This window comes from Amblyomma maculatum, chromosome 1 (genome assembly GCF_055883805.1).
Source record: "Amblyomma maculatum isolate TAMU_Amacu chromosome 1, ASM5588380v1, whole genome shotgun sequence".
NCBI lineage: Eukaryota > Metazoa > Arthropoda > Arachnida > Ixodida > Ixodidae > Amblyomma > Amblyomma maculatum.
This window is the reverse complement of record NC_139344.1, coordinates 412,571,684-412,579,004: the sequence shown is the minus strand read 5'-3', so window position 1 is coordinate 412,579,004 and position 7,321 is coordinate 412,571,684. Positions and strand designations below refer to the sequence as shown.

Genomic DNA, 7,321 nt, shown 5'->3' with positions numbered 1-7,321 from the left:
AGTGTTCAGCAGTCTCTAAACACACTAATTGAATAGTGCTTGCACCATAGAAGGCTAATCAAACCTTGGACTGCGTTTCTCAGGGATTGCCGTTACGATTCCAGACACAGCCCCTTTGTGTACACACGCTCGCTGCTCAAACTTTAGCAAGGTTTTCTTGTCAGAGCTGCTATCAATCTTGACAAAGATGCAATCTTCAGCTCCAGGGTACGGTAGTGTCACTGTTGGAATGATTAATATTTTAACCAACGATTTTACAAGTCACCTTTTAGATCTTGTGAACCCTTCTTTCGCACATTTCGAAGGCGGCGAAAGTAATTTTTGTCGTTCATATATTGATGGAAGGGATACGACTTAGATAACATTCGGCCAATTACACTAACTTCAAATTTAGTCAGAGAAACAGAAGGAATAATGCACAGTCGTCTATCAAAGCGTGTTTAGGAAGTTAGCTACCTCTGCTCATCACCGATTTACTTTTGACACGGCTGCTCCATATAGTCTGCGCATGTAGATCTAGAGAGCCGAATCCTCCTCTCGCTACGCAGAAGGGAAGTCTCAGCTCTGGTGACATTTGATGTTGCTAAGACTTACGACAGTGTAGAACATACGATCCTGCTTAACAAGATTGCTCAGATACTTTCTTCATCATATATTATGAACGGATATGTGAATTTCTGAAAGAGTCATTTTACTGTAGACGGAAGCCTCTGCTCTTACACGTTTCACCAATGAAGGCGTGCGCTTGAATAATAGGTTCTTTCACCGCTGCTTTCCATCAATTTGGGTTCCTTATGACAGTACCTTATATATATTTCGTGTTCTCCACATATTGCGGTACAGTTTAGTGGTATTAAGAATATGAGGTACCAGACTCAAAACAAGTGGGTTTAACCAATAGTAAAGGCGCAGTGTCGAAAACACTCGTTTCGGTGTACACCTGTACCGCGCCATGAGGGAAGCGAGCAAGGTAGGAGTGAAATGAAAAGAGCGAAAGAGTAGCCCTACACTCTAAAAAAAAAAAGAGTGTAAAAGGAAGGTAACTTCGGGATTTATGCTATCTGAAACCGCATGGCTTAAATATACCCTGCGCAATCACCCGCACGGAAGACGTTAGTCTCTCTCGCATGACTTTACACCATTTCGTCTCTGCAGCTCAAGCAAAAAAAAAGTTTGCCGCTTGTTTCTTCTTTTTTTTTTATGATGGTAACCGGTTTCCAGCTGGGTGCGGCTGTGTTCCTACTTCCCGTCCGATGTCCTTTCAAGAGCTACCACAAAAGGACCCCTCGTTTTTCCCCGGAGGAGGTGGGAATCGTCGAAAGCTGGGAGCATCTTATCTTCTTACAAAAAGCGGTGCCTCCCCCCTTCACCTCCCCCCCCCCGACACCCCTGTCCCGTCTTTTGACTCCTACGCGAGCTTGACCGTGGAGGGAGCAAGGCCGAACTCAGAACAAGGGCGGACAGACAAGTGTGTACGCTGCAAAACAGGGAGAAAGGGGAGGTGAGGGGGGAGTGGTAGTGAGGCGAGAAGCGAAGCAGTTGCTTTTTAGTTTTGTTGCTTTTATTCTCAACGCAGCGTCACGTGTTCGTAGTTGCTTGAGCCTGCTTGCGTTCCCTGCGACTCTGCGAGTCCGAGAAGACGACGACGGCGATTGCCGCACGAGTCAGCGTTCGTGCTCTTTGTCGTTGGTACTCATCTGTGTTTTTAGAAAAGTTCGGTTGCTTTCAGCGATTATTTCATCGAGTGCGCTCATCGATGCCTCACTATGAAACGACTTCGTGAAAGTGAACTTCGGAATGAAACGGCGGATGGCTGGTCGTCGCGGTGGTGGTGTTCCAACGGATCCTTGGCGCCAAATTTCAGCCGCGCATGTAAGTGATGTTTTACATTTCGTTTTACGTGTTTTTCTGTGCTATTTAACTTGGCCTGAACATGTTTTGTTATTGCTTACGTCCGAGACGCTGCTTGTTTGTCTGTGAAACGGCCTCTGAGCACGACGTCTTGGATCCCAACCTGAGCATACTACTCCCTCAGTTCAGACTGGAGGAGCGGCGCATCCCAAAATTTTCAGATGGTCACGACCTTTTTGCGGGATGTTAATGGTGCATTTTTAGTCGTCTACGACGCTCACAAGCATATCCCGCGGTCGAAAGTATGCGTCGACGAGCGCTATAGTCCCGGTGATACGCATTGACGTGTTTGCATGCCGCATTATTTTTGCTCGGTGCCTACAATCGATTTTGATCGTCTGTTGTTGCTGCTTTACGGGAACGTTGCCATAAATGCGGGAGAGCATGCAGGGTGATGGGTTAAGTTTACGGTTCTTTTGCCAGCAACCTGTACGTTCGAAGGCAGCGCGCTTGATATCCTAAAGTCACGCTTTCAGAACGCCGATTTAACCCCGCAGTTTTGAGCTGATGGCGTCGAGACCAGAGGTGGGACCGAGCCGATTCGTGTAATGTATACTGTCGCAGTGACGCAATGTGCAGGAAAGACATTTCTCACGCTTTTTTTTTTTTTCGCTGCAGGCTCAAGTCCTTCGTCTCGTCTGCGCAAGAACGTAGACTGTCGTTTCTTCAAAGAATTTGAAACTGGTCTCTGCTATCCGTGCTGGTAAGTCCAAAGCATTGTTTCCGTCCAGAAAGGGGCGTTTAAATTGACACGCGCACTTTTGTGGCACATATTGCTGATCACTGACATCTGCCTCAATGTATACTGCTTGGGATTCTCATCGGAGAATATTTATGTCGCGTGCCATGTGTGTGTCTCCTTGCGTGTTGCCATTTTCGCTCATGCCGTGCAATATGGTGCACGCCCAGACAGTGACTTATCAATTGAGTTTCATTGTGTTTGAGGGCGTGTGCGAGTAAATAGTGTTATTTAACTTGCTGATCACTTATGTTAAGAACTGATAATAAATATTGGACTCGATCAAATCACTTAACAAGTGAAAAATCTGGGTTAGCTGGTGATCAGATGTCTTCAGCATTGAAGCAAACCATGTGTCACCCCTTTTCTGCTTTAAGACTGACTTTCTTTTTGTAATCGGTACATAAAAAGACCAGCGCAAAAAAAAATAATTACGGGGACAAAGGAACAAAAAATGACAGGACGGGCACTTAAATACGTTTTGTGTTCCTTTGTACCTGTATTCTTTTTTTTTTCTTTTTTTTCGCTGGTCTTTTAGGGTGTAAGTATGAACCAACTGGCCCAAACAGCTATTTTGATTAAATGTGCTAATTTTCGTTAGCGAGCTAAGGAAAATTTTTATATCACTGATATTTTTCATTTGGGGATTTGCTATAGTTTCTACTCAGCTATTTCCATTCTGAACTTTTCAGCCTCCTGACCCATAGAAAGGAGGCTATGCCTGACCAATAACAACACATTCTTTTCCTTCTGTAGTTTCTGTTGTCAGACATTGTGTTATACTCATTACTACAATTCACTGGTACTGAGACATTCCCTCATTGAAGTTAATGTGTATTGTCATTGTGCTAGCAGTTTGTCATAAATCTGCTATTCTAGTTTATTTAAGCAGTTATTTCGACTGTAAAGAGGTGGCAGATATTGTTACAGATATATCTAGGAACAGGAGTTGTAGCTTTTAAGCTCATTGTCAAAATATTTGAGTCATTGTTTTGGCATGTGTGGTGCCATTACTTTTTGTACTATAGTTATGTATGTACTAGTTACGAGTATCATGCTAATGTTATGAATGATACCTTTGCTGCAGCGTACCTGCCAGTAGGAGGAATACGGTGTAGAAGTGCTGTTACTCCTGCTTCTAAAGATCAACCTGCTTTCTTCAGCGCTGGACGACTACTTATGGCAAGATTTGTGTGGTATGTATTTTTCGACATAGCTGTGGCATTGTGGTCTGTTCATTGTTGCTTTATGTCTATCAAAGAGCATATTTTTCTATGCTGAGGAGCAATAGCCCTGGCATTACATTGATTTTGGAACCATTCAGTGCTATTGAGCAAGTTAGCAAGGGAGGAATTTTTTCAGTATGTAATCGATCTGAACATGTTGACTTCTTTTTATTGAGTGAGCTGTTAATGTATGCCTCTTTTCTTTTTTTCTTCAAAACCTAATATTTAAATTGTTTGCACTTGGTTCTCAGCAGTAAGGTTATGTTCTCTGATGGGTGTAATTTTCAACAACTCACATGCTCTTATGTTGCTAGGTATGTTCACAATAAAATGAAACTAAAAATGAAGTACTGCAGGTGATATGTAATGGACGGTATTTTAGCACTTTCAGCTTTATTGTTTCTTTTGTGTTCTTTATATTGTTTTGTGGCATTTGTACTCAGCATATTTTCCTTGTGTTCCACCACTACCATTTAACAAATATATATATATATATATATATATATATATATATATATATATATATATATATATATATATATATATGCCCCCACCCCTTATGTCATGTCTATGGGCCTATAAAGGGAGAATGAATGAAATGAAATTTGCAGTACAATTAGAACTGGATTGTGAAGCACAGTGGACATGTCTGTGGTAGAAGATAATGACTGAATGGCTAATCAACCAAAATTGACTTAACTTTTGCATTTTAATTTTAGGGGACAGTATTATATACCAGAAATGAGGGTCCCCAATATTATAGGTGAGCCCAGTTCTTAAATTTTCTGAAAGAGCAATGTAGTTCAGAATATTGAACAAGGAAAGGCATATTTGAAAACTATTGTCTTGCTTTCCCACATTGCATGTAAAAAATGTTGCTGCACTTGGTATTGTTGCCAAAATCATGTTAGCTTCTTCTGCATCATCAAAAACACAAAATATGCCTATATTATCTGAATAAGAAATGTCAGCAACACCCTTTTTTAGTTATGTAATGTGGAAAAACCAACTTGCAAAGCTTTTAAAGGAATATTTTTGATGCTCATTATGTTAGACCACATAGATGATTAGGAGGGTTTTAGGCCTAGGCTCACTCATTAATAGCCTTCAATTTTGCAGTTTTCATATTGCCTTTTATAAACGAAAAGAATAGATAATTAAGTCTAATCCTGAAGCTGTACCAGGTACCCAAAGTCCACATTGCTGCACAACCCACCAGCAGAGACTGCGCGGGTGTCTCTTCATAGTTTATGATTTGCAATCTGTAAAGGTAAAGAACATAATCTTCGAGAAATTTGTTGTAAACACTTTTTAATAATCATTCTTGTATAATATTGGTCAGCATTTACAATTTCATTAGTTAGGCATCTAAAGAGATAAGCAGTTGACAGTTCTGGCAAATTGCAGTTTATGAGAAGTTTTATTCCTGCTGCATGTGCTGCGAGCATTACATGAAGCAGCAATAGATAGAATCTCAAGCTTTGTGGTTTGTTCAAGGAATTATAGGGGTATTGAAGTGTATTGTTTTTTGCCTCCTGAGCAAGATAATGTAGTTTTGAAGTGAAACGGCAGTCTCGAGAAGTTTTTGGCATCGGCATAAGCTGATGTGTGGTGTGAAACTAGCAATGAACTTATGTAAAAGTTGCATTTTATTGCCATGCTTTACATAATTCTGCATCTGTGACATCACTGCAGTAGTGCACATGTGCAGAAGGTGCTTTGGATGTGCCTTGCTATCATTGCTCTTTTAGCATGAAATGTTCCATCTTTCATAAGTGGTATCCCGCATTTTATAAGGCATAGCCTCTGTGGTATATTCATGCCTTTTTCCAGGAATGTAAACTGCACTAAAGGCAGAAACAATAGAATGGCCTTAGACATACCCCTGCAGGAGCAAGCTCTGCAGGAACAAGCTTCATTCGTTATATTCATGAGAAATGACAACGAATGCAAGAACAAAAGAACCTCCCCCCATTTCTCCCCCCCCCCTAAAAAAAAAAGAACAGATTTGCAGTTGTCACTTGTGATGGATGATCAGACGACTAAAGACAGTGTAGTCTCAGGAAAACATTAACACTATAGGCAACATAAGATAATGTCATGAAGGACCAGAGACAGTGTTTTCTAGGAGGGTGAGACCATAGTGACTAGAAACAAGACTACTGGTATGGTCAGGTGTGAAAGCAAACTATAATGTTTGGGTGTTGGAGTGGAAACCAGCAAACAACAAAGGTGAAAGTGAAGGTGATAAAACAAAGTTTAACATAAAAAGCTAATGATAAAAAAAAAGGAGAACTGCACATATGAACGAGTAGAGGGAGGGGTTTTTTAAATCACATCTTTTCCCTTTATTAGGCTAGCTTCTATTTTATCAATATGTTTTCATTCATATTTCTTTAAACGACCCTCTGGGTAGTCCAACATCAGTGATGCCTATGGCTTGACCCTGCTCCTAACAAGAATATGTCTCATTGTATATTGTGTCTTATTGAGCATATTGTCAATTTTTTCTGAGATTGCAATGTGCTAGTTGTCTATGTGTGTGTTAGTGGCACAGGTAAAGCTCAGATTTGGAGAATTTTCATTGATCTATATATTGTGTGAGTTCACAATTCTCATTATATAAACACTTGGAAGCCTGTACTGGTGCACTGTTTCCATCTGTCTTCCTTTTTACTTGCCCTTTGTACAGTGTTATTTTTATATGTGAATTAATTACTCCATAAGCATGTTTTGTGAGACTTTCTTCGTGAGTAACCGATTACAAGTTCTCTTTTCTATGCAGGTCAAATACATGGTACATCCCTGCCCTGACTGTGCGGAGAAGATTATCCAGTCCCTTGCTGCAACTTCGGTGTATAATGAGGTGAAATAAACACCATGGTATGTTATCTTAACCAATTGTTCTCTAAATTCTTTTTGTTCACTCTGCAACATAACTTACGGCTTGAACACAACATGACACAGCCTACCTCACCTGAAACATTGCTCACTGTCACACTCCAGATGACACAAAGATATTGCAATGTTTCAACATAATCTTTCCTTCCAGAAAATCTTGAAATGTATTGGTTAGCTTTATTCCTGCTTCCAGTGACCAAGTTTACGATGCAGATTGGTAATAGTACTCTTGTGTGGATAGCATATATATACCACAAGATGATGCTTAGATACCCTATGTAATATGGCATTACTTTAAACTGCTTGGAGGGCAACGTTGTCCTTCTCCTGGTGGTATAAGCTTGCACCATAAAGGTGCAAAACTTTGCGCTCTTTGTCGTAATATAAATTTATACTCTAAAATGGTAACTTTGCACCTGTACATACAGGATAAGTTTATGTTGTCAAGGTGCGAACTTGCACCTTTGATGCAAGGGTATGCTTATGCCATCGACAGACTAAAACATAGGCCTTTATGAAAGGTACAACGTTATGCCTAGGTAGA

At 40.6% G+C, this 7,321-nt stretch overlaps 1 long non-coding RNA gene across 1 annotated transcript; it reads left to right on the top strand.

Annotated features, from left to right (window-relative positions):
• The first annotated feature begins 1,745 nt into the window (after positions 1–1,745).
• LOC146208955 (uncharacterized) lies at positions 1,746–6,831 on the top strand. Its single transcript, XR_014703410.1, has 4 exons — positions 1,746–1,872; positions 2,530–2,614; positions 3,738–3,846; positions 6,662–6,831. It is a non-coding gene; the product is annotated as an uncharacterized LOC146208955 (long non-coding RNA).
• The last annotated feature ends 490 nt before the right edge of the window (positions 6,832–7,321 follow it).